Source organism: Nothoprocta perdicaria, unplaced genomic scaffold, assembly GCF_003342845.1.
Source record: "Nothoprocta perdicaria isolate Ctin4 unplaced genomic scaffold, notPer1 scaffold_27, whole genome shotgun sequence".
Lineage (NCBI taxonomy): Eukaryota > Metazoa > Chordata > Aves > Tinamiformes > Tinamidae > Nothoprocta > Nothoprocta perdicaria.
This window is the reverse complement of record NW_020455499.1, coordinates 5647051-5673858: the sequence shown is the minus strand read 5'-3', so window position 1 is coordinate 5673858 and position 26808 is coordinate 5647051. Positions and strand designations below refer to the sequence as shown.

General features: G+C 39.4%; 1 long non-coding RNA gene across 1 annotated transcript in view; it reads left to right on the top strand.

Annotated features, from left to right (window-relative positions):
• The first annotated feature begins 431 nt into the window (after positions 1–431).
• The window catches only part of LOC112948609, a 59590-nt gene continuing 33213 nt past the window's right edge, over positions 432–26808 (top strand). The window contains exon 1 of the long non-coding RNA XR_003249659.1: positions 432–535. This is a non-coding gene — a long non-coding RNA (uncharacterized LOC112948609). The remainder of the gene's footprint in view (positions 536–26808) is intronic.

The following is a 26808-nucleotide window of genomic DNA, read 5'->3' as shown; positions in this document are numbered from 1 at the left end:
TTTGATTGCTTTTTTTCCCTCTGCTCTTCATTTATGGTATATTGGTGAAATCCTCAGATACTAAGTATTTGCTGTAGTATTTCACAATAACTTTGTGGAATCCAAGGTATTTATTGTATTTAGCTGAAAATGTTAAGCAGCACGAGGTATTTCATTAATTTCTCCAGCATTAGAAGACAATAGCTGGGGAGATGCATAATGTAACAGACATATGTGTTGTTGTAGGGATATTATAGGGTATTACATACACTTGTGAGAAGGTGTTTGGTTGCAGCTGCAGAGACAGCAGAGTCCRCTTAAGGCTAATTGCTGAGTGCTTTAGATAAATTGGTATCACCTGTGTCTTTGGGGAGGGAGAGCTGGTGGGGTTTTATATTAAAAGGGAAGGGGGTAGAAAGTGGCCAGAAGGACTAGTCTGAAGTGCTTTATGTTGAGGTGAGATTGCTCCCCTAAAGAYAGGATGCAGAGCTTGCTGAGCTGCCTGGTTGAAGGTGAAGGCTATGTCATCTACTGGATGTTGCAAACCCATGTTGAGGTACTTTGTCTATTTGTAAAATGTCTTTCTTGGCACTTATTTGTATTTCTGCACCTTACAAAGGGATTAAAGTAGGTTTTACATTTGCTGGTGATTTAATTGTAAGAGCATGCAGTGCCTATCTGAGGGGAGCTAAAAGCTCTCATGCAGGGACAAAKGAGATACAAAGCTCAGCTTACTGGAACTAAGTGCTTTATCAGAAATGCCAGAGCAGCTCACAACTATATAATAAACAAATAGCTACTGAGGAAAATCATTGAGCCAAGAGGGACCCTTGGAAAAAAGGGGGAACTCTGGATCTTCTGTTCTAGATCCAGTTAAGGCAAGAATAGAAAAATATTGGGAGCTCTGGGCCTGATCCAGRAAAAAAGATGGTGGGTTTTCTTGTGGAGTTCTGTGCCTTCTGGATGGCCAATCTGGGACAAGGTCGGAGTGTGCTCTGCACCCATGCTGCTTTTCTTGCATCAACCTATTCCTGCTCCCTGACTCCTTACAAGGAGTTGTAGTTTATGCATCAAGGAGTTGGATCCTTGAGTAAGGAAACAGCAATAAGGAGATATGATCCCTCTCAGGGAACCTATGAAAGTAACAGTTAAACTCTTCCTCTAAGTAATGTGAGAGCCAGTRTTCTACTATATGAAGCACTATGCTGATGGGGAGGAGGGGAGTATTTGCTGGTGTGACTAGCCTAGTTACTCTTTTGATCTGTCCTAATCTACCTTTCTCTTTTTGGGTATAACAAATAAAAGCAAAAGAGGAGCTGATGTTTCCCTTGTTACAATGTCACTTTTTGGCAAAATGAAGTAAAAAAAAAAAAAACTTAAAGTGGTTACTTTCATCTAACGGTGACATCTTAAACAGAGACAAGGGGAAGCAACACTATTTTGCCATAACCAATTGACAAAAAATGCAAAATCCAATATATAATCTTCCTACTGCATAATGTGAAAAACTGACACAGAACTGTCATCTTGAAGGCTTTTCTTGTATCTGTTTATGTATCATATCTGCTTGTTATTTCTGAAAGGAAAATCAAATTAATGTTATTCATTCACTTCTGTTTTTCACTCACCTCTRAAAGTCACTCAATAGCAAAAGTAATAAAAAGCTTTTCTTGGACAAAATATGAGATATTGCACCCTCTAAATTACACCTACTGCTTTTTTGTCCTCCCACAGGATTTTGTGCTTCTATTGATAGACACTATAAAGTAATTGAGGCCAGGCTTCTGATTTTTTTTTTTTTAAGCAGTTATTTCATCTTTGCTTTAACTTRAGTAAAGGATCTCTTTGAGTGTTACTAGTTCTTGTGAGACTTTATAATAATGAAAATAACTAACAATGAAAGCTCCCCCACAATAGGAGCTTCATTACAAGATTAGTTGTAGCCGAAAACATAGTTTTTGTATTGTTATGTATTAAAGTAAATCATGACTTTTATATAATTAATCATAGGTTTTTCCTTCTATCATAGCCTGTGCTAAGATGGTTTTCTTTTCATAAGGTTTCATCCGGGTTTGAGTAAACAGGAGGGCAGTTTGATACAGTATAAGGTTTATGATCAGAAATACCCCTCCTGAGGAAGGGGAGTGGGGTGTGYGTGGATTGGCACTACCTGAGTGCAGTGGCAGAGTGCTTAGGACTGGATCCTCTTGCTGTGCTTGTTCTTCTCAGACCTCAATGTTTGCATCCTACAAACTGCTGAGGACCTTCTAGGAATTCTTGGGAACTCTGGAAGTTGTCCTGTAGCAGGTTTTTGGTGTTTCTCCCTCTTTGGAGGGGCTTAGGTGCAAATCAGGGGTGCCAGGCTTGCAGCAGGCTCATCAGAGCTGAGCTGCCTGGGCAGCCAGAGCRGCAGGTGTGAGCCACTGGCAAGCAATTTGGGAGCTTATTCAGGTGCATGAGCTTCAGTCCAACCTAAACTACTACAGTAAAGTGTCTGCATGGGAGCTACTGGATACTAAATATTAAGGTGCCAGATACAAGGAGATTCAAGAAAATTTGAGATTTTTCAACTTCAGTGTTAACAAAACATCAATTACAGCAATGCAATGGAACACTTATTGTGTACTATAGTCTCATACCTTTCCTCCAAAGCATACTTTAGCATGGAACTTCACTTATTCCCTTCAAGATGAGCATTTTCTCCAAGAACTGAAATGTTCTTCAGTCTTCTCACGTTGGAGATAAATGCACAAATTGAGAGCAATTATCCTTACTGATCACCTGAGTACTACAGACAACCTGTGCAGCTGACATCCCACAGTATGTGATTTATTTAGATCCTGCTACTTGTGCTTGAATATTGTAAATAACTGTGATACAAAGTGAATAAAATTCTTTATTAATCAGCTTTTCTTACTGCAATTGCTAAAAGACAGTTGAGTAAAGTGGAGTACTGACCAGAATATATTTTTAACAGTCTTTTCTTTGAGATCTTGTAGGTGGAGAATCTTCCCCACCTTCTTCTTTGTGTTTAGAAAATAATTAAACACGAAAGTACTAATTATCACTGGTGGTGTACTCTGACTCTCAGTTGCAGACCAAAATATTAATACTGCATCAGATAAGTATTTACTGYTCTTAGAGGCATAGATAAAAAGGCAGATCAATCTTTTTATTAAAAGTTATTTGGAGGTGTTATCTGTGTACTCTCAGGCATTTCTTTTTTTTCTTCCTTTTAAGAACACAGAACATGCTGGGCAAACTAATTTGGACAGGACAAGTGCCAGCCTGTAGTCAAGCTGTCTAAGGACTACCTGTGATTATTATAATTTTTAACTCTCCTTAATATTTCAGCCTGGCAGCGCTGTTATGYTCTAATACCTGCAGAATTCATGCTTGCTCTACAAGGAAATATCTATTTTCTTCTAATTAACTCTCCCACTAGCTTTCCTCTGATATGCTTAGTGAAAAACTATACCTCTGCTTTAGGGATGCTGCATATAATAAAATGCAGCAATCATAGAATTTATAAGCAAAGAAAAAAGAATGTAGTGCTAGTTAAGGATTAGCTCTTTACAGAAGGCTAGATGAGGTTTTATTAATTTTGCTGCTRTTTTTAAGGGGCCGTCACCATCTCTGTCCTGAGGTCTGCTAGGCTTTTTCATTCAGATCAAGCAGCAGCTTAAATGCAGTGGACTTGTTTAGAAATTTAATTTATTTTTTATTTCCCAAGGAACTTAGGACCTAAAGATAGGTCCTAAAATACATGTTTAGGCACCTTGATAAAGCCTGCGTAAACTTCTCCCACCTTGAGAACACCTTAACAAAAAGAGATAGTTGTTCACAGTGCCAGAATTGTGCTCTACAAGGTACCAACCTGCAAATTCAGTAGCCTAATTCTGCACCCCTCAGGCTAAATGGACCCTTCTCTTCTAGGATCTCAACACTAATGTTTCAAMCAGTGCAGTGTTTCAGTTCTACAAAAGCTTTGTTTAAAACGTGGATGCCCAATGTTTTTGACATCCATTGCCCTGGATGTCAAATCATCTGGTAGTAAGCCAGGTGCTTTTAAACTTGTGTCTTGGAGCTGTGTGGTTTGTTTTTTTGGAGCTATGTGATTTTTTTTTTAAGCTATCAAGAGACTAGTCGTGATCTGTCTCTAGCTCCTTGAGCAGCCCTGTAGGAGCAGATTGATGCTCACCCTTCYCTGCACAACTGCTCTGGAGTGGCACCTCTGGCAGGAGTGTTGATCTCAGGACTTGCCTGTCACTCAGTCATGTTCTCTGTGGAGTTTCAGCTTCTGATTACTAGAGTTCATATTTTGTCTTCAAAAACAAATGACAGCTGAAGGAAAGAAAGCAGATTTTTTTTGCTGAGGATTTCATAAAGAGTTTTAGTCCCTGACAATGAATGGGAGATCCTGGCAATATGAGATGCTGATGTACGGCTCCTTTGCCCTTCCTTGTTCTCCTAACAGGAATTTCTGCTGCCTGTTGTTGGATCTTCTTTAGCTCGTGCTGCTGTTTCTTCTTAGCATGTTGATAGTTATTGGTCAAAAGGTTCATATTGCTCAGTGAACATCTTATGCCAGGCTTGTATTTTATTAACAGCCAGTTCTATCACTGTAGTTGTACTGTTCCTTCCTYTATTGCCCCAATTTGTGTCCTCACAGGCAAGCAGAGCAGATGGCTTAATTTTCCCTAGCTTGTTGTTTCTTTTTGTTTTAATGYTTTCTCCTTGAAAACAAGATTACTCATAATAGTTGCCATGGGCTATTTGTGGTCTGGAGGATATAGCATGTATTATCACATGCAGCTGATTCAATGTGCAGTGAAATGTTCAATGCTGTAGGAAATATCAAAATATCGACCAGATAAGCTGTAAAGGGACAAATTCCCTAAACAGTCAAGACTTACATTGGTAAGCAGCACTTGTAATGAATTTTATTTAAACTCATAATAGGAAAATGTGTGTGTTTGGGGTTTGACATTAATTATGTACCAACCAGCAGAGAGAACCTTGTAGACTTCTAAAGCTCTCGCATGCAAAGAAGAAATCTTAATTTAACAGGATAACTATCCAGGAAAATTCCTTGTAGAAGGRRRAAAAAAAAAATCAGTTCTCTAACAGAGAAGGATAGTTTAGGCAAACCAGAGTTTTCAACTTCCTCACTTTTAAATCTATTACAATTCTTCATCAGGCAAGTTGTATTAAGCAAAAAATTATACCTTTCATCTTCTATTTTTCACCTACACTGGTGAGCAATACAAAACTAGCTTAGGTGCAGTACAAAAGGCTGGGAGCAGGAATTGTGCTGCTCTAGTGTGTAGCAGGTAGATGCCTTTGACTCAATCAAATCTTTGGGAGACTGCAAGGCTTAAAGCAGACATTATTTCTATACCTGATAAACACTCTTCTTTTCCGAATGTGCTTGCTAAGTCTGTAAAGCCTAATAAAAGTTCTGCCTGATGTGCTGGTAGGCTGATTATGCTGTATGCCAATAAAAATGGTCAATTTTACAAAATGTCTTAGCTCTATCTGCTGTCCCCAGCATCAGGAAACTTGCAATATCTCTTGCAGGGAAATCATGAATCCAATTTGAAAGCAGTCAGGAGGCATACTTCTGCTGCTGCCCAGGGGCTGATGAATAAGTGTAATGCTCTGCACTGAGGAATGTGTGTTTAGGTGTTAGTGAGCTGGCGGCCTGCCTTTTGTCGCATCAAAAAGGGAAGATTAAAACTAAATTTCTTTGGGTGGTGTTGCCCAGAAAAAAGATGTGTCTGAACAGAAAGCATTGCAGGCTCTGAGGCAGAAGCTCCCTAGTTTCCATTGAATTAAAATAACTTCAGAAAAAAATGCGTCCACAATTTCACTTATCAGTGACAAGCCCATACAGTTCAAGAGTAGAATTCCCTGCAATGTGTTAAATTAGCTTATTAAACAAAACCCACCGTTTTTCTTTATCAAGAATTCTGATGTGTTTAATATAAACCCTTTTATTAGCTGCTGAGGAATATAGACTGCAAGGATCTCTGCATTTAGCTGTTCCCTACTAGACTAGGGAGGGGGACTAGGACTCTTCTCCCACACCAGTGTTCATTGCCTGACTTGGCTCATCAGTAGCTTTGTCAGCCCGGTCAACTAACCTCATGCACAGGGGGCTGCAGAGGGGAAAATTCAAGTAACTTGAATGAAATTGCAGTATTATCAATTTAGCATTAATACAACCTCTGTGCTTCAAAGAAGACCCCGCTGTTTTGTTCTCTAATACCACTGGGTTATAAAATATGAAAGCATCAGATAAAAACAACTGAAGAACTGCCTTCAGATCCAACTTCCCCTCCTTTTAGAGGAGGGGGGGAGGAAAAAAGGATTCATGAAAGTGCCAGGGAATTGGGATTCTGCATATGGGGCTCGCTCACCACTAAGCCAGTGATTGTGTAACAAGGGTACTTGACACTTGAGGAGTTATTAAGTCAGCAGTTTTTCCTTCAAGTTCTCTGTTTTGAAAACTTGCAGAGAAATGTGTAAAGAAGTCTTTCACATCAGCAACTGTTTCTATGTCTTTTGAACAAAGCTGGGCTGAGAAGCAGTGGCACAGTTAAGGTTATGGTGCTGGACAAGCTGTCAATTGAATTTKTGCTGTAAAAGAGTACAAGCAATTTTCAGGCAAAGGAGACTTTGCAGAAGTAGTATGGCAAAAAGTAATTGAGATGAATTTTGCCATACCTCTACAGAGTCTCTGTTAAGTAAAGCAGGTACATTAGGTTCCATCCATCCTGTTGTCAGCAATGCAGTTCTAGCTCATCTCTGAGTTTGAGGAATTACTTTCTAGCTTTAGCTTCTGTTGAGGCACCATTTTAGTGATCAATTTGCTGCTAAACAGCTTTGAGAGGAGAAATGTCAGCCTCTGGTGACCCTATGGGTGTCTTTGACCTGACATCTCAACCACCTTGCTTGCTTTGCTCTTGCAACTCTCTTTCCTTGGTGTGTAGGAACAGAAATTTGGGGGATTAGTGGTAAAATAAATAAATTTAAACCTTTCTGTAGCTCTTCTGCTCCTGCTCACTTCTTTGTAGAAATTATTGGGCATATTGTTTCTAGTAAAAATGAATGGCATAGGAGGGATTACCTTTTTAAAATCTAAGCAAAAGTAATATCCTAAAACACTGCTCTTGAATGAACATAGAGCTTTAGGGATCCCTGCTTGTCTTTTTCCGGAGCATAGCAAGTCCTTGTTTAGCTTGATCTACAGGGTCTAATTTTGTCCTAAGACCTGAAGTTTGCCTGTGCTTCTTTCCCTTGCTGTGCCATTACTTCACATCCGACTATCCATCCTGGTCAGGACTTGAGTCACACACCAGTTTAAGATGGCAAATGTTACATTTGGTTCATTCATCTTCTCCTAAAGTGCTGTCAGTAGATAGCTCAAAGTCTTCATGGGTGCCCAGAGAAGCTGTTGCTATTGACCTCTTCTTTTTGGCTGTGCTATGACTGCTCTTGGTACAACTCCAGGCTTTCAGGTGATGTAACAGTTTTTTATTACTCTTCCTCCTGCCAGGTGCTCTGCAGGCTTGTGCTTGTTGCTAGCTATTCCCAGGCCACAGATGATCCTTGACCACATTATCATGTGGATCTCAGCCCAGCTGAGGCCTCAACTCATCCAAGGAATGTGGCAGTGGGACCACCAGTCTACTGCAAAGTCACTGGAGGTGACTTTTAACATATGTGGAAGACCCATGACTAGTAATTGAGCCTGAGCTTAATTAACGACATGAGCATCCYCTGACTGCTGCTGGAGATGAGGCACTTCGGGCACCCTCCACTGCTCAGGGAGAGCCAAGTGATGGGTAGCTCCACCCTACCCTGTGTGAGGGCAACACTGCGCTTAGGTAGGTGAGCCCAATCGTCTTTCATTCTGTAGCAAAGGGTGCTGTCCAGGTCCCTGCCTCAACGCACCAGAGGCCCCAAAAATAACAGAAAAGGATTTTGACTGTGGTGCAAATTTAGAAGAAAAGTGTTTGCAAATTGAGCTTTAATTTCCAAGACTCTGAGACTGTTGCATATTTATTACAGCTGATTAAAGCAGGGGTTGTAGGGATGGCATTTCCAGGCAGGGCTGTGTTTGCATATCAATATTTTTAAGTTAAATTTACATAAGGTTTGTTAGAAGACATCCTGTTTGTTATTTCTCTCGCATTCTGTCTCCCAGGACTCCTGCAAAGGCTCAGTTACTCTGACCCTGATTACTTATTCTTTCTCTTCCCAGTCTCTCATTGCCCTCATTAAGAGTGTGGTTTATTATTTGTTGCTGCTGTTCTAAAAATGCATAGTAAATATGTTAAAGTTTTGTTTTTTATTACATCCAGATTGTCTCTGCAGAAACCCTATCCTTCTTTGTATTGCTGTAACAAGCCAATGCAAATCTTGTGGTTTCATGCATAATATATTATCAATCTTTCCCACAAGTTTATAAACACAGGCTGGACCATTCAGGATCAAATCTACTTCCCTGACAAAGCTGCAGCATACGTAGGAACCTGTCCAAGCTACATCAATGCACATTTTTGTGTGCATTGCACACAAGTGCCCTGCGTTGCTGTGTTGTTTGTCACAGAAATCCCAAGCWATTTCTCATTGACTTTTTCTTGTCATTGCTGTACAGAATATGATATCAGGGCTGGACTTAATTTTTGTTGTCTTTCCCCTCCAAAAATTTAAGTAGCACAAATTACTATAATGTGATCTGCTAGTGTGTTGGTTTTCCTTTAGGGAAAGGTAACTATGAATACTGCTTTCTCTTCTCCTCTTCCCTTCTCCTTGATGGTAAAGATCCATCAGTGTCTTTATTTATTCTTTATTTATTTTAGCTCTGCTTGAAGATTTGGGATTTTTTCAGCTTCCTTCATAACCAAAATATGTTATCTTCAAAACATGGACATTTTAAATACACTACTCCTTTCCCCCCCCCCCCCCCCCCCCCCACTCATTATTCAGCTTCTGAGGCCCTGCAGATGATTTCCATAACTTCCTGAGTGCTTCTGCCCTGTGGTGCTTGCTTGTCCTCTGCTCTCTATCTTTCTGCACACATCTCTCTGGAGCCCCACAAGAGATGCTTCTGATAATGTATCTCTGTGTTAAAAATCACTGTTTGTTTCACTATTGCTTTTGCCTAGTGACTCTTCCTTTATTGGTGTTTTTGTGAAGACGCAGATTCAGCTTGTACCAAGTGAGTGGTGGCTCCGTGTCCTTCAGCTCTGGTGCTGGCTAGTCCAGTCCCCAGTGTAACATATACTGTAATGGAGCAATTTCAACTTGTGTCAGCTCAGAAGAGAGCCCATAAAGGTGTTTTACTGTCACCTTTTTTTTTAAGGGGCTCCTATTTGTCAGTCTTTGTAGTCACAGAATTCAGTGGAGAACTTCCCCTCAAAAACATGGAAAAAGTGGGAAACAAAGTTTACTGTTTAGCTTAGCTCRTAGCTGAATGATATTGTAAATGAATGATGATACATTGCCAAGATTAGTGATGGCACAGTAGCATTCTGGGGAAATAATGAGCTGTCTAAATTTCTTCCTGACCGTTTACCTCTGTTCTGACACCTTAGATGTACAGGAGAGAAAAGTGAAATAATTTACAGCAGGGCTGTGTACCTCTTAACACTGTAATATATTAAACTTGTGATGTTGTGACACTAATTGCCAAAAAATTCTTGGACTGTGTCATAAATTAGGTTGTGCTGCATCTGATTGGGCTTTTTGTGCTTTATTCGCATCAAAAGGCAATTACATTTTGTGCAAACTTAATCCTACCAGTTTAATGGGGCATATGAAATATGCCTTGTAATTTGTCCTTTATTAATACTGTATATATGAGTTTTCTGTAAATGGAGGCTGCTAATTATTCTGATTCTTGGGTATTGGAGTTGCCCTTCATAATATAACCTTCATTTACATTTTGCATCTTGTGCACATGCATTTGGGTATTTCACTTTTTAAAGGTTACTCGCACAAGATCTTGCTTGTATAGCTTGGAGGAATTGCCCCAAAAGTCAATATAACTGCTAAAATGAGCTCACTACGGGGTCAGCAGAGATTCTTATACAGAGCTCTGATAAATAGAGAAGTGACCCTGCATTTGCATAGCACATCCTTTTTGGTATTTCTTTCTTTGATAATGAAATTACCTTGGCACAGAAATAGGGAGCTCGGGCTAATGAAATTTCCTGGCAGACTGAAATTAAAAGGGATTATTAAATAGAGGAAGAGAGGATCTAGTATGCAGAGAAATAAATGACCTTGGAGAAAAGGCTAATAAGAATATGATGAAATTCAGTATTGCAGAATGCACAGTCGTGTATGGGAGAATTGGGGGTGAGTTGCTGGCATGAGCTGGGAGCACTTCCCACCAACGCAGTAGGATAAAAGCAGCTGGAGGATTAGCTGAGCTGGGTATTTCCACGATGAGTTGAGAAATGCTGGTGCCAGGGAGCAGAAAGGCCTCTTAAGAACATAGCTGTGGGCATCAGGGKTTCAGTTGCATCTGAGCAGGCTCTTCAGACTGCAGGTTGGCACCTGGAGCAGGTTAATTTTTGTGCCTTTTTTTGTACTTTTCTGCTGCTGCTTATAGAGCATGATTAAAAAGCATGTGTGGAGGGGAGCTGTACAAATTAAAGGATAATGTTGCCTGTGAGCAAATAACTGTAGAGCTGCTGGGAGGCAGCCTGTAGGCAGGAGTTGGAATGAGATTTAGGGAAAAAAGCTGTTGAATGACTCTTGAATAGGAGGTACAGAAGAAGCTGGAAGAGGAGCTTGCAAGGGGGTTTTATGGTGTTGGCTGTAGCACAAGGAACAGAATGAGATGACTCTCCGCTCTGGAGCGCGTGCTCAGCTCTTTCCATATAAATGTGCCTGTTACATACCTCGTTCATGAAAATCTGAAATGAGCAAGGAAAGGCTGAAGACAACATCAGCACAGTAAAGATGCAATGTCAGATGAGATCTGAATTGATGTTCTCTTTGGACCTGAACAGCTATAAGGGCTCTTGTTTCTCTACTTCTGCAATTAGCCATCTAGACTCGTGAAGTGGCTGAAAGGTGTTAATTGTCTAACATGAAGTTAGAGGAAGCRGGGAAGAATTCTCCTTTGAATGTGTCTGTAACACTTGTTTTCCAAAGAATGGAGAATGCATCTTAATGAAGCAGCAGTTTATTTCAGAAAATGCAAAACAAGGAAATTATTTTCTATCTATAAARCACTCAACTATTTTTGCTTTTACTTTGACAAATGATTTCAGATTTTAGCTGTTAAAAACTGACAGGATTATATATGTGTGTGTATATGTATTTACTATCATTGGGGGGAAAAAAACTAAACCCTCAAACTCGCCTTCATCAGATTTCCAAGTGACTTTAATTTGGACACTGATTTCAGTTTTCAGTTGTTATGCTTGGGACCTAAATGAACTTACTGTGTCAGGGGATGCACATGTCATGTCCTTTAATGGATTTGAACTTGACATTAGGTGAATGTCATTCAAAATTCTAATCTTGGTCTAGTCAAACTACACATAAGCCTACTTCTGTGCTGAAATGATAACTGTGATTAGTCATGTTGTGCCAACTATAACCAGAGAATAGGAAAAGGGTTATATGAAGATGTGCTGAAGAAAATGGTACCRTTTTGCTCATTAGATTCTCTTCAAGACTGCAGAACTGCACAAAAACAGTTAGTTTCTCTTCATCAATCTTAGTGTTGCAGATTCATGACAAATTTCTTTCTAGAATGCTTTAAATTCCCCAGTAAGATCTATTTGTAGTCCACATAGTCCATAACAGCATCTCAGTTATGATATTATATCTTGAGAAATACATGCTGTATTGATTTTTTTTTTTTCTGTGTGTGTGCATATCCAGAACATTTGAACTGACTTTAAGATACAAATTAGCATCACATGCAGATTTCTAATGAGGAGTACAAGAATTAATGGTTTTGGACTACTTGAAAAAGGCTTTTGGAAACAACAGAAATCTGGGAATTTTAGATTCAGGTTTAGGGGTCTGGACACTCTAATTACAACTTAAAAATTGTGACTTAGTGACTGAAAAATAGTGACATAGGCCTGACTTAGTTGCATAGTGAGAAAAGAAATGGGAGCATGATTGTTGATATCCTATTTTGTACTGGGAAAGAAAGAGGAAGGGATGAGAAATGGATTTAACAAACTTTCAAAAATGTAGCAAGATTTTTGTAGTGTTAAGCAAACTAATAAACAAAAAAAGACAATGGGATAGGAATCAGAAATAGTTAGACTTTTTCAACTCCCTGATACAGACATTAAAAAGATAGAAGGACTTGAGTTAGTGTTTAGTGTCCACCTCCCAACTCAGCTCTTCATCATCATGTGTTGGGCCTCTGAAGTGAACCACGCAGGGACGTTTAGTTATGGTGTAAATCTCCTGCCGATGCAAACTGGGAGCCTCTCTGACATCAACCCAGCGGTTYTGAGCTCTCTATAAATGCTGAAATAGGGGTGAATGCAACTTTGATGAAATCGATGGCAGAAGTCATTTGGCTACAATGTTCTTTACACTTAGGCCACTTTATGCTCTTCTGGCATCGGAAAGGGAGAATGAATTASTCTGTGACTCATTTTAAAGCCTCTTTATGCTGCCAGGCTCATACTGTGGGCTTAGAGTAAATGGAAATTTCAGACTAATTAGCTTTAGTATAAATGAGCATCAGGACTGTCAACTGGTTTGGGCTGAGTTGCGAATGAGGGATGAGCTGCTCAACCTGTGTGGCTGAAGTGGGATCCTCTGCACAGGCACATGCAGAAAAAGGCTGTCAGCTCACAGGGTGCTGTGCAGGTGGGTAAGTCTTCTGCAAAATGTGATCCACGGCCTGAACTGGGACTGGAAAATACCCTTTCCATCCTTCCTGTGCTTTCCCCACTGTGTCTGGGGGGCAAATGAGGAGGAGGCAGGATCAGTTGAGGGGCTGCTTGCCATGCTAAGGGTCTGCTAATGTGCCACTGACTGAATGTTGGACTAATGGGAAGCRGCTCTTTGTAGGCTTGCGAAGTTGCTTGTCCTCCCCAAAGCAGGAGCAGCAGCAAATTCCCTCTGAAATTTCTCAGCTGAGGGGCTTTGTTCAGGTTCTTGCAATTTCAATCTGCAATCTGAGTCTCTCTGGTGGCTGCTCCCCCGTGCAAGGTGGAAGGTACTTCAGGAGTAGAGCACTAAACCAAATCAACYGTTTTATAGCTGCATTGCAGAATTAAATGGGAAGGGATTGCTGAGACATAACAACACATATTTTGTATAAATAGCCAGGAATGTATTTCCTTTCAATGGTAGCAATTAAGGGTTTTCAGGAGAAAGATGGAAGAAAAGCTGTTCAATTACATGGAGGTTTCTGAAGATGCCTCTGAAKGAATCACTTAATCTTTTAAGTATCATCATTTTCCTGTTTTAGCTTTTTCAAGCATTTCTGACCTTGCATGACACATGCAAGAGTAAAAAGGAAAGGCTGGCTCTAGCCTAGTCGATGTGCTCTGTCAATTTGCTACTCAAATTGCACCTGGAGGTAATACTTGTTTTTTATGCAAGCACATATGTATTACTGTGTAGATATGGACATGTCATTGTTTTAAGTGATGTGTAATGTACTCTTGTTGTTTGTGAGGTGTCATTTTGTCATGGGGTTACACTACTTGTACCCCTCATCTTTCCCAAGACAGAAGAGATGAAGYTGCCTTGTAGTTGCTTTAAGACTGAATTTGGAGCTTTTATTCTTGGGAATGAGATTTATGCTTGAAACTGGCCTGATTTTGATAATTGTAGATTTGATTATGCAGAATGTAATTAATGGAGCTGTTTATCTGTAAACTAAGAACAAACATCTCAAGATTGTGACCCTGACATATGCCAGTCATTCTAAATCTGATTTGTTATACTATATGTAATCATACATGTGGGGTGTGTGTGTATATTATGTGGTATAACAGATTTAGAAGGACTGGCATATGTCACCTTTTTTTAAATAATAGCACTCTTCTCATTTGGTTTGTGTTCAACTGGCAATGAGTGTTTCTGTGTGTATTTCTGGCAATTAGCAGTTTTTAGGTAAATTCTATAGCTTTCATTGCATTTTGTGACTTGCAATAAACTATCTAGATAGAGAAGACTTGWAAGGTCTTAATCAACAGATCTTATCTGGACAATTTTTCCTTGTTTATGGAATTGTTAATTCAAGGAACTAGAGGAAAGATRAAAACAGTAACAAAAGATTGTCTTTCTTGGTAGGAATTTCAAGCTGTTTTCTTATACTGCTGAAGTTCAGGAGYGGAGATAGCAAGTTTGGAGAATTTCAATCACTAGTAAATAATCTCACTTCATCAGTTATGCTTTTGCAGTCAGGAAGGAATTACATGGGAATTTGAAAGATTCAAGCTCCATGAAACATAATAGCATATAAAATTCCATCCTAATGAGAGAAGACCAGTTTGTGGCTTTTGGCCACTTAAGAGGACTCTCGCCATTACAAGATTTGCAGACTAGATCAGCTGGCATGGCCAGGTAGCACCTCATAAAGAATATAACTTACCAAAAAAATATATTTTCCCTAAGCTTTCTAAGCTGAAAACTAACCAAAAGGACACTATTAAACTTCTGTAAAAAGGAAGCAATAAATTCATTTTACTCTGACTGCTGAATCAGCTGAAAATTATGATCATTTGGCAATAAGTTTTATATCCAAAATGATATTGCTACTTCTACTGGAACAATACTCCCTCCTGTATCTATGAMATCTTTATAATATATTTCAGCAGCTACATGTCTAGTTCATGGCCTTTTTTATAGGAAGAAAATAAGTTGATTTTATTTCATTTCAACAAAATAGTTGTTTAATAGCAACAGAAATGGCAAGCAAGAGATAATTCTTAACGTTATAAAATGCTGCTCACGGTCAGCTCTGAAATCAGGAAAATGGAAGATACAAAATAAAATTGTTTGTCCTGATGTAGTGAATAMTGGACCCTTATATAACTTCCAGGTCCTACTGTGCAGTTTGTGTTCAAAAAACATTCTTAATAGAYGTATAGGGACTCTCATCTAATTACTTAAGTTCTCTGTCCTGACATCGGTAGCTTCAAAGAAAATGTATGGGTGAAAGCTTGTTTTAGTTAAGYGAAATTAGACTTTTGAGAACAAAAATTGAATGTTTGTTGTTGTTCARCTTGTGTCCTTGGGGCTTCAGCAGGTTTTTGGATTTGCAAGAGATGTCCTCCTGCCTTGTCTTGATACGTTGCTGAATYCTTATTGAATGAAACATTAAATAAGTATTGTTATTGCAGCACAACTAGGTGTTTTCTGTGGCTTAGTAATAGCAATGCCATTTAAGAATTGGACAACAGGATGACTTTACTTCTAATGTGTTCCTGTCTGAGTCTCAAGAAATGTTATCTCCATACTTGAAAACAATTGAGGATTCCAAAGGAATATGTCCCATTGCTGTGGCATGTGGCTAGTGTGTCATCTCTTGTGTGACTTGGGTGATGTCTGGGTATCCTTTGGTTTTCTCTGTGAAATAAGACCCATGTTCAGACCTGGCCCAGGGTTTAGCCCAGGGTGTTCATACCAAGTACCTGCCAGCCAGCTGTTCCTATTGCTGCCACCCAGGCTGCAATGTATGGAAAACAAGGTTGTTTTATCACCCTCCTGTGCTCCTTGATACACTGAAAGGTTTGGCTTTTGCACTGGCTTTCAGCAGTTCATATGCTGAAAGGTGCTGCTTATCTAACTGATCTGGAAAAAACAACAAGAAAAACTTYTTTTATTCTGAAATGTCTCTAGAAATCTTGCAGGGCTCTGTGACATAATACTTTAATTCATCCTTGTTGTAATTCTAGGGAATTTGACTTTTAGCAACTGACCTAGTATTGATTCAATTTCATTTTTGTTAGAGAAACTCCAGTGAGGTTTTCTTTTAACTACACCATAATAATGAGATATTCTCCCTATTCCTGATTATTTTTTATTTTCGGTTACGAAATCACAACTACACTTACCATCTGCATTAATCAAAGTCAGGCTGAAATGACTGGAATTTTTCAGGTTATTTGGTGAATCTAGCTTTATTTTCAGTGGTCCAGTACAAACTATGYATGGATTTTCAATTTTTTTACTTTTTCCTTTATTGCAATACAATTCTTAAGCAAAGATGCCTGTTATAATTAAGTAGTCAACACAAAATCCTAGTTTTAGGATTTTTTAGGATCCTAAAAAATCCTATCCTAGTTTAGGATATTTTTCCTGGCTTGTTGAATGGTCTGATGGCTTCCTGACCATGATGACTTGCTCTAAAATACCAAAAAATGTTGAGTACTAACCAGTAGTTGTGGGTGGGTTTTTTGTTCTTTTAATAGATACTTTGCCTGTTGGACTAGTTCAGGAAAGAGTAAGTTCTCTTGAAGTCAGGCTTTTTTGGCATTTAGAAAATGTTCAAGGYAGTAAAAGCTAGATAGGCCACCTTTTTAGAAAAGACCTTGTAGGGGACATCGTKGTAGTATTTTGTTCATGGATGCTGTTTCTTGTGAAGACACAATTGTGTGTGTGGCTTCAAGGAAGAAGTCATCACTGGATTTGGACCATTGTTTTGTTCTCTTCTCCACTGTTCTGTGAGCCGTGCTGATATCACTGTGTCACTGCTGGAAGCTGGTCCTTGCACTGGAAGGTTTTTCTTGTCTCGTGGTATCTTCCAGCTCTTGGAGATGGCAGAGTCCTCCCATGGAGGGCTGCTGCTGTGACCCTGACATGCAGTCTGGGAGCACGGACTGAGCTGGTCTGTGTGGAGAAGCTGGGTGGGAAAACTGAATTTGACTGAAAGTCACAGGTATTCCTGCTGTGAGGGATCAAAATGAGCTGAATGTGCAGTCCCTGGGAAACTCGGAGAATGGAGAATATGCTGCCCTTGCTATCCAGAGGTGGAACTGTGTGTTAGGCTCTTGTTCGTGGAGGCTTCTGGAGTCCTGGCTGGTGTCTCRTGGTCTCTGTGGGTCACCTTTCAAGGCAGGCTGGAGCATCCCCTCACTTTGGTGAATCATGAGCTGCCTTGCAATCTCCTTCCTTGCAAGAAGGCCATCTTCTCCTCTGAGGATGGCTGGTGGTAGTCTAGGGGCTCAGTGGCTTCTTTATAATCAAACTGTTTTTTTCAGAATATTTAGAACAGATCAAATACTTTAGTGTAGTTCCATAGTGTTTTTGTTGGAATCTGCTTGCCTTCATGGCCATCTCCTTCTATATTGGAAAGATGTCACTGTTCTCCTGCACCTGTGCCCTCTGTCTGCGTGGCAAATAAAGGCAGCAGTGGAAGTTCTCCTTCAGAAGGAAGGACTATGTGCTCATTTGGAAACAGCTATAATAACAATTACTTCAACATCATAGTAGCCAGATGTATTTTTATGGAAGCAAAATTCTTAATTTGTATATCAGGAAACATATTTTCGATATTTCCTTTATATGGAAGGCAAGAGGGGGAAGAGATTACATGAGAAACCATCCATTTTGTCATGACACTAGCTTTTATTTTCCACTGGGTCCTTTTAGCGTTAGTATTTTACAGTCTGTGTCAAAGACCAATTCTGGTCAAGACTTAGTGCACACAAATGAACTATAAACAGAGTTCTGAAAAGGAGTGTTCAAGGCTACTGTAAACATATATCACACCACATTTCAAAAAATAAGAAAGTCATACAAACAAAAATCACTGAGTTTTGTAGCCTCTGCTTTCATTGTTATATCTTCTGGTCTGCTTTCAAGCAACTCTACTGGTCCTCTTGGAGCTTAGAGGAGTGCCCAAGTGCAGGGGTATCAATAGCACGTGCCCTGCTCCAAGTCCTCTCCCACTAGCTCTAGCTTTATATTGAGCTACTCTACTGGATCTGCCTTCTTTGCTATAGTTTCCACCAGATTATTCTGGTGGAATTTCATTCAACTTGCATCTTAAATACAAACATGAAAACATCAGCTACTTTCTCTTAGAATATTTTYCCTCATTTTTCAATTTGCTGCAGGATGTGCGGACTTTTCTGGATTTATTGTATGGCTCTTGCTGCTGCTGCTCTGGGGAGGTTGTGTTCCCCATAAGTAGTCAGAAGGCAAAATTCTGCATAATGTTAACTTTTGTTAAGGGAATTTCCACCCACCAGGAAACTCTTACATCGATCACTTTTCTCAGTATAGGAGATGTCAACTGTTTAAGTTAAACGTGAGTGAGCCTCCCTCATCCCCCATGTTATTCTCAGCTYGGCCTAAGAACACTTTTGAGGGAAGTGATACTTCTTGGAAAATGGAAGTTTTTTTATCACTTCAGAGGTGGGAGACTTCATYCAGTTTCTTCTAGCTCTCCTAGTGCACCAGGGCAGGAAAATAAAACTGGTAACACTATCTCAGTAATTGTTAGAATTAATGTTTTGTCATTCAACACAGGATTTGTCATTTTTCTGCATTTTCTGCATAGTTTTATGCGCTAAATATATACTGAGATATCACTTTTCTTCCCCATAGGTTTATTCTTTGCTTACAGAATATCTTTGAATTTAGGCTTCTAATAGGGATGTGCTTTGCATGACTCTTTACATGGAATATAGATCAGTCTGCCCGTTATGCTATTTTCCACATAACTGTATAAGTATGAAAAAAATTAAATATGCTGTTGAGAATGGCAGGCTGTAATCAACTCCCAAGGATGGATTTGTGTGCGTATGTTCGTGTGTGTTCATTATATCGCACTTACTTCCCCTTACTCATCCTCTTTGTTTGATGAACCATGGGAGCTCCAAGGATCACAATAACTGGTAGCTGTCAAGCAATACTCTGTGGCATTTCATATATGGTGAGGGGCATGAGCATCATGCTTGGAAGATCGGCTTGATAAAGGGGGTGCAGAATAGAAAGGTTGCACAGATGTTCTGGGACCTCAGTTCTTGAATTTTGTGGACTARGAGTTTGATTATATGCTGAAGTCACTGAAGCAAAGAGTAAATATAAAGCTCTGTGACCAGAAATCCCTGTAGCAGATATCTGCTGTGTGTTAAATCTTATAGTTACAACAGAGTGATGCAGAAATTTGCTTCCAGAACATGATTTGTGGAATTTTGCTGCTTGCTTCCGAAGAGACAATATGTGGTGCATCCCACTGCCTAGAGCAAGAAGAGAAGGTTGCCATTTGGTATTGCTGCCATTGCTGGGGCAGGAAAGCAGCATTACTTCTCCCACAGCTTCAGCCAAGCTGTGCTGGATTCGGGTCACCTCTGCTATTGTGTCTGATGTAGTCTTGCACATGCGGAATTTGTATGACTTAAGTGCATCTCATTTCAATATATTTGAAATTGTTGTTCACTTAGCCATGACTAATAGATAGCTTGAACAGAGATCTCTGAAGAGAGAATATGCAAGCGCAGAGCACAACAAAGCTCATCTAATCAGCCTACACAGAGGCACATCATCAACATTTGCAGTTGCATTTCCCCACACAGAATCATGGCTTGTCTGACAAAAAGACGTGTTTTGGTTCAATTTTGTATTAAACAAATTGAGCAGAGCATTCCTTTTTACAGTCTGATCCAAACCAGCAGAGCTGCAATGTTTGATTGGGGGCTGGATATCACGTATATACTGCATCAGAGAGGAGTAAGAATTTATTTTTTGGGGACCTTTTACGCAAATGTTTTATCATAAGTAGTACTGGATTATGCAAAGAAGTTACTGTGAAATACTGAATGGAGTGGGACATGTGATGCTTGTCCTAAACTGACAGTTTGTCGACACAGATTAATTGCTACCAATGTTATCTGTTTTATCTAGTTTGAAAACTGGGTTGGTATTCCTGTTTTATTGAATGAAACTGTGGCAAACTTACACTACAGTTCAAGACTTTTAAAAGTATCCCTACAGTATATGTAGGGTTGGAATAGCTTAAAATCCTACAGCTAACATGGAAGCGATTGGGTCTTCTCCTTCAGGTGTTATTGTGTAGCAGGTACAAATTCTTGTCTGTATTTGTTTAATAATGATTGCTGCACATGGTAAGCAGCTKGAAAATAGTATTCCCCTTAAAATAACTGAGCAAATAAGTTCCTGTAAGCTTGGTTATATTCTGAGCATCTTGATGGCTGTGTATATATGGCTATATTGTCATTGATTTGGTTAATATTGAGGTCTTTGTAGCACTCCCTCATAACTAGTGGGATCTCTTGTGCTTCCCAGTCAATCCCATTATGTCTGGATATATTTGGTCTGGGAAATCTCAAAGCTGCTTGCAGTGGTRTAGTAGTCTCTGCCCATCACTTCATGCAACTGGTCAAATCCTCCCTGAAGCAGCAGCTGTTGGATTTCCGCACCACTGGAAGTTAAAACACCACCTGCAGAGTCTCTCGGTTCTCAGAAGTAATTTCAGTCTTTGAGCTGCTTATAAGATGCAGTTTAGGCAATAGCTTTAAAGAAAAAAGTTATTTGAATGTGTGCTAAGTACACAGTGGTGTTAATATTTTGTGATGCTGAGCAACAAGACAATTCAAAGCATGTTTTGATCTGTGTTATACCAAGTTTGATATAGATGGCAGAACTGGGGGAAAAAATATCAGAAATACATTGGATTTTTAAGGCTATGCATTTTTTATTTCCTTTCCATCTAATGAGTTTGTCTAACACCTTGGTTACAATAGAACTGGTTTAGACTTTTAAGAYCAGCCAATTATAAACARCATAGGGAAAGGAGAGCATGGAACTGCTTTTCTAGAGACTTTTTTTAAAATGGAAACTTCTCCAACCCTTAACATTCTACTACTTGTTCTGGATTTAAAGACGTGTCCTTCTAAGTGCTATATAGAGTTTTGTACACACATGGCTTCCTTGTTTTCCATCCTGGGTGATTAAAAGTAGAGTTCTAATAAAGCATCTGTGGATTCAGTCACTGCTCTCTAACATAGAAAGCTTGCTCTGAAGATGTAAACTCCAGTTGCTGCAAGACCATCATTTGTTGTTTTGAGCTACTATTTTCAGCTGACTGTCCATGACTAAATCCTTTCACTAAGGCAGCATCCTCTTCCATTTGTTAAATGACAAATTGTATTAACAAGGTTTGTACCTTCYTGATTACAGCCACAGTGCTGCGACTCAACAAACTTCCAGCATTTTCTATTGTCAATGATTCTGAATCTCCTGTGATATTTGTCTCTGACATTCTGTGCATGCAAACTGCAGATGGTGGAAATGTCTTTCCAACCTTCCGGGAAGATGCCAGCAGTGAAGGGCGAGGTCATTTTTCTGGAAGCTCGCTCCAGATTGTATCACTTTGGTTCTATAATACAATATCTTGCTTGGTTCATCTCATAGTGCACCTACTATGTGCATTCATGGATAATATGTCTTTCTTCTATATTTGGGATTGCATTTTGTATTGTTCCCAGCAGATAGTAATAGGAATGGTATTTTATATTTATGTTTTCAACAGCATCGTAAATATTTACATCTACCTAGCATCTGTGTTACACTTGCCTTCCTGGAAGCTCTAAAGTCAATACAGAGCAACAAGCACTGCAAATTAAATACTCATTACCGTCACCCTGACAATTCAAAACTACCAAGAAATCMAATTACTGCGCAACTGCACTTTTTCTGTTTGTTTTCTTTGTTGGTGATGCAGAGGTTTTGCAATTATCTGTTCCATCTGAAGCTTCCTTGCAAGGGAGAGACTTACAACAACAAATGGCACATATTTATTATTAAATTAGAGCATAAAATTCAGAAAATTCAGAATTCTGAGGGTTCAAAATTTGAAAATTCAAAGCTTACCTGTCACTAATCTATAGGTTTGTCTTCACTGTCTTCTAATACGTAKTCTCTACTTTTCACCCACTTTAGTTATAAATGTCTAAATTGAATAAACATCTAGGACATTGAGAATCTCCTCACCCCTGGTAGATCCTTCCTGTTATATTTTTGTTGTGATTAAAAAGTTAAAGAAGAAACAAACATGTAAAAATTATCACAGAAAATACTAGTTTTAATGTTGGCTGACTGGTAGAGGAAGTTTTTTGAGCACTTGCACGCAGCAGAATGTGAGATCTGTTGTTGCTCAAATCTATGTGCAAGTGTTAGTGCCTTGAAATGATTACTCTGGTTTTAGAAATAAGGTAGGAATTGGAAAGAGACAGYCAATATATGGGGAAATATCAACTATTATGAGAAATTTCTTTTATTCCATATTTTCTGTAGCCAATTGAAATATAGTGAATGATAGAGGGAGTATGTGTTTAAATGTTACAGGTGAAGTTAAGGTAAATGTCAGTGGAGCTGCATTTGTTTTACACGGTGGAGGTTGTAGCTAGGAATGTTGGAAGCTGCAAAAAGCTGTTGTCCTGATGTCGTTTCAGAAGGGAACTGATGGAGATCATAGACAAAGCTATACCTGCATGATTTTAAAGTATGTGACTTTATTATTTTTACCGGATATACCCTACAGCTAAAATATTTTCTGCCAGCTGGGGAGATGTCATCATTTCAGGCACGTGTGCACAACCTTCTTGCTCCCTTCTCTAGGCAGGAGCCGGGAGGACTCAGTTTAGCTGAGCAAATGGCAGGCTGTGGTCAGCCAGTCTTTGGGGTGTGGGCAGCCTCACTTCAGTTCTCAGTGACTTTACTCCCTAAGCGTGGTTAAGGATAATAACGCTCCTGGTGTACACAAAAGGAAGAGAGCAGCTGAATGTTCAGCAACTGTGCAGCATTGATGTGCTATGTACACTTGAGCGTTAGTGGAAATATTAAGTGTTCATGGAAAAACATGGGGTGATAAGGTCTGCAAGAGTGGCAGAAGTCAACAAGTTGCAGTGAAATGTTGAAGTTAAATAGCTTCTTCCCTCTTTTTCCTCTTCAGCTTTCAAAAAGATCTTTTTTCCCCTATCTTTGCTTTAGAGAATGACAAAAGTGGTCTCTTTCTTTGAAAGAAATGTTATCCGTTGATTTTTCAGATTCTCTCAAACTCTAGTGCAAACCAAAGTTTGAAGGTGATTTGATGATTGGACATCCTTAAAYTTCCCCAAGGAATGGGAAGGCAGAAGTTATTCTGTATGTGAGGATGGAYGCTTATCATGGTTGCTGCTTAGATAAGCAGGCCTGACAATTCACTTGCAGGTTGCCTTGACTAGGTTAAGAGAAACCATCAGAAATTTTTAGGAAATGCCAATTTAGTTGACTGAGGGCACAATTTTTTTCATGAGAATTTAGAGAGGTTGCATTTTTATCATYTATTTTATTATATATATGTGTGTGTGCAGGATAGGAGGAGAGCTGAGGTTTAATGTTTTTTTCCATATCTTGAGTGCAGACTAAAGGGAGCAGAGCTGCGTGTCTGCTGATGCTGCTGGTCAGAGGACTGCAAGTCACCCAAGAGCAGCTTCTCTRCTAGCCTACATGAAGGGCAGTGCAGAGCTTGTGACTAACTAGGAATGCTGCAACTACAAAGGCAGCAGATGGAAATAGAAGATGGATCCCACGTCTGAGACGATCAGTTTGGCGGCTGTACTAGCRTGTGAGGTGACTTGGTGTGCATACCTTCAATTCCTGTGAGGCACAGGGAGATGTCCAGAAGGAACTACTGCCCTTAGTCGTGGCAGGAACTTCAGAGGAAGAGCAGTAAAGAAATTGGCTACTGTAAAAATATATTCACGTAACTAACCACCTCCTTCCAACTAAGAGTAAGTACTYGAATGTCTGAGTAAACAATTGCTGCTGCAAGAAGAAACCTAACCAGGAATAATAAAGTCTGGCTTGTGGCCTACTATACCTTTTATGCTTAAATTAAGCAGCAACTACTCTTTTGTGGCTACTAAAGAATCCCATCTTCCCCCTCCTCCCTTTCTACTGTAACATGACATGAATTTGCTGTGGTTTAGCACTGATATTTGCAACAATTTGGGCTTTTCCAATGCATAGTTCTTCTCCTTTCTTAGACTTGGTTCTAATTTTAATGATTATTTTCTGCTTTCTGAGGGGAAAAAAAGGAAAGCAGGAAGAAGCTGCAAAGCTGTGGTGGGAATCACAAAATCAGAACTGTGTAATGTCTTTAGTTTGCTGTGAATTAGTGTGTGTCATGCAAAACCATGATGAATCCCATGGAGCATTTTCCCTGGTGAGCCTAATAAAATTTGGCTATTTTTTTGGTTTGCTGTTCCAGTTATCCAGCTGCAGAAGGTACATATGCACATGTTTCTCTTTCTGATCACAGCTCATTTTAGAAAGCTCAATACTTTAGGCAGGTATAATATGTAAAGAAGTTGCACTTAARGTTACAGGAAAAACTTGTATGCGTTTAAGGAATTTAATTGAAGAGGTTGGATTAAGTATGAAAAAGGAAACAATGGGGTTAAGATCATGGTTTATATGATGTAGGGGACCAGCGGTGTGCAAGTATCTGTATTTATTTCTGAAATGGTGCCTAGTTAAGAAGGGCTTAATTTACATTGTCTGTAACTTTGACCCTGTGAAAGGCCTCTGTGATTCTGCTGTTTAGGAAAGTGTAGGTGATCCTGAAAGGAGTAACATGTGGCCATGAATCACTTTGTAAATTAAACAATAGATTCTTTTGAAGAAAACATGTTTAATATTGACTTGCTATATTCTCCCTTATTTGGCTGGAMATTCTTAGTGTTTATTGAGGGAGAAATTCATCTGTGTGCTCAGACTATAAGCTTCAAATTCAGCTTCAGTGAGCTTTTAGTGTTGGATGTATCATGTCCTGGCTTTCCTGCATGAGGATGAATTTTTTTTTTTTTTTTTCCTTGAAACAAAATGAAGAGTGAGAGCAGGCTGGGTAAAATAATGATGGGATGAAATGAAACTGGGATATCAGGAGAAATGGCACAGAAATCCAATTTGGGGCAGTAAATTGTGGGTAGGTATTATTTTCTATTGTATGCTATTTTGTGCAAAGTACGGTTGCAACAGGAAATCAATGAAAAATGAAAATTGCATATAGGACAAATTGCTGAAAAACATGAGACTGTGCTTTCCTGTTCAAATTGAAAGGTAAATGCAGCAGAGGGGTAATATATGGGTTTCATATCTACAGATATCTGTGCATTTACTTCCTTCCTCTATTGATGTGCTGTCTACAGCTTCATTCTCATGGCTCTCCTGGCAGAGAGGGTCTCCCTGCCCCGGTTATACAGTGAATGCAGACAGACATTTTGCATGAACTCCTTAGAAATGCTGTTTCTGTCGTTAATGTTTTATTTTCAAATTAGATGCTCTCTGAARCTATTTACATTTTATAGTATTGGTCCCTTGTCCTGTTGGGTACGATGCTCATGCTTTTTATGTTGTCTGCACAGACTGACCCTCGTGCACTCTGTGCAGCTGACYCCCAAGCACTTTGCATCGTCTAATTACATGTTCTGCTCTTATATATCCCTTATTGATAATTGTGAAGCAACTGGTAGAAGAAAGCGAAGTACTTAAAGCACGAGGTGTTCAGTTCTATTGCTCCTTTTTGTCATAACTCAGCAGCCAAGTTATTTTATTTCTTACATGTAGATATGCTTTTTATATGTTAAAGTTGTTGTGTGTTTCCGTATTTTATTGGTAGTACCCATGAAGAAACAACAGGATTCAAGCGTCAGCAAAGTGTTGCTCCTCAGTGCTGAACAACTTAGTGGAGAAAGTCGCTTTTAGGTTGGTTTTTGTTTGCGTTTATTATAGTGAAGGAAATACTGTGATTTTTGGAAAATCTTTGGCARTTATCTACCTCTGAAAATTCAACAGCTACTTCCTTGTGTGTTATTTGCATGYTAGTAATTCTTAGACCATCAATCTTAGCTGGTGCATCTGCATCTGAAGGAGCCGACAGTTAAGCTAGAGTTTCTCTTCTGCTTTTTGGGTGACGAGCTGGGATATGGAATGACTGAACAACTTGTCCCATGTGTGGCTGGGCTGCACCCCTGTCCGCCTTGGCTGCAGGGCTCTCCCCCTGAAGCCCTGCACATGGGGCCGGGCAGCTCTGAAATACCTTCAAATCTGATCATTGAAGACATGTGCCGCAGTTTTGTTGTGCTCAGTCTTTAGAAGCCAAATGGCTGTGTGATGTCATCTGATATTATAATAATATGGATAAATCATGCATTTTTTCTATCAATTTCTTTTATTAGCATTTATCCTCCTTACTACTGCAAGTGCTCTGGCAGAGAATCATCCTTTTTTTTTTTTTTTCCATCCCATTCTCTGGATTTGTTTCTTTATCTCTTGGATTTTAGGGTTGACAGTTGTCATCCTCCACTGCCTATTTCTTTCTTCCCCTGCTCCTTTTTCTGCTTTGCAGTTTCGGTCTCTAGGGGCCCATTACCTGCAGTACAGTAGCTCTCACTCCTGAGTAACTGGCTCCATGAGGAACTTGTGAAGTTACCTCTGTAAAGGTAACCTTTTTTTTCCCCCCCTTGTCGGGGGAGAAGGGAGGGAGAAATCAGTTAAGCATCCCAGTCTGAGTTACTGTGACCCTAGAGATGATCATTCAGACCTCTGGAGATGGAGATCTGATGGAATTTGAGTCACTTAACAAATATTTTCCTTTTTCTAGCTTTCAATCTTTGTAAACTTATAGGAGAATTTTTAATTAAAATTACTTCATCCTGCTGTACTCTGACAGAACTATGCCACTCAAATGAAAGTTTTAGGTATTAGCACATGGATAAGACTATTTTTTAAAAAGTCCTCTTAGAAATTAGTCTTTCATGCAAGTCGATAACAAATGATGATACTGTTCCATCAATGTGTTCC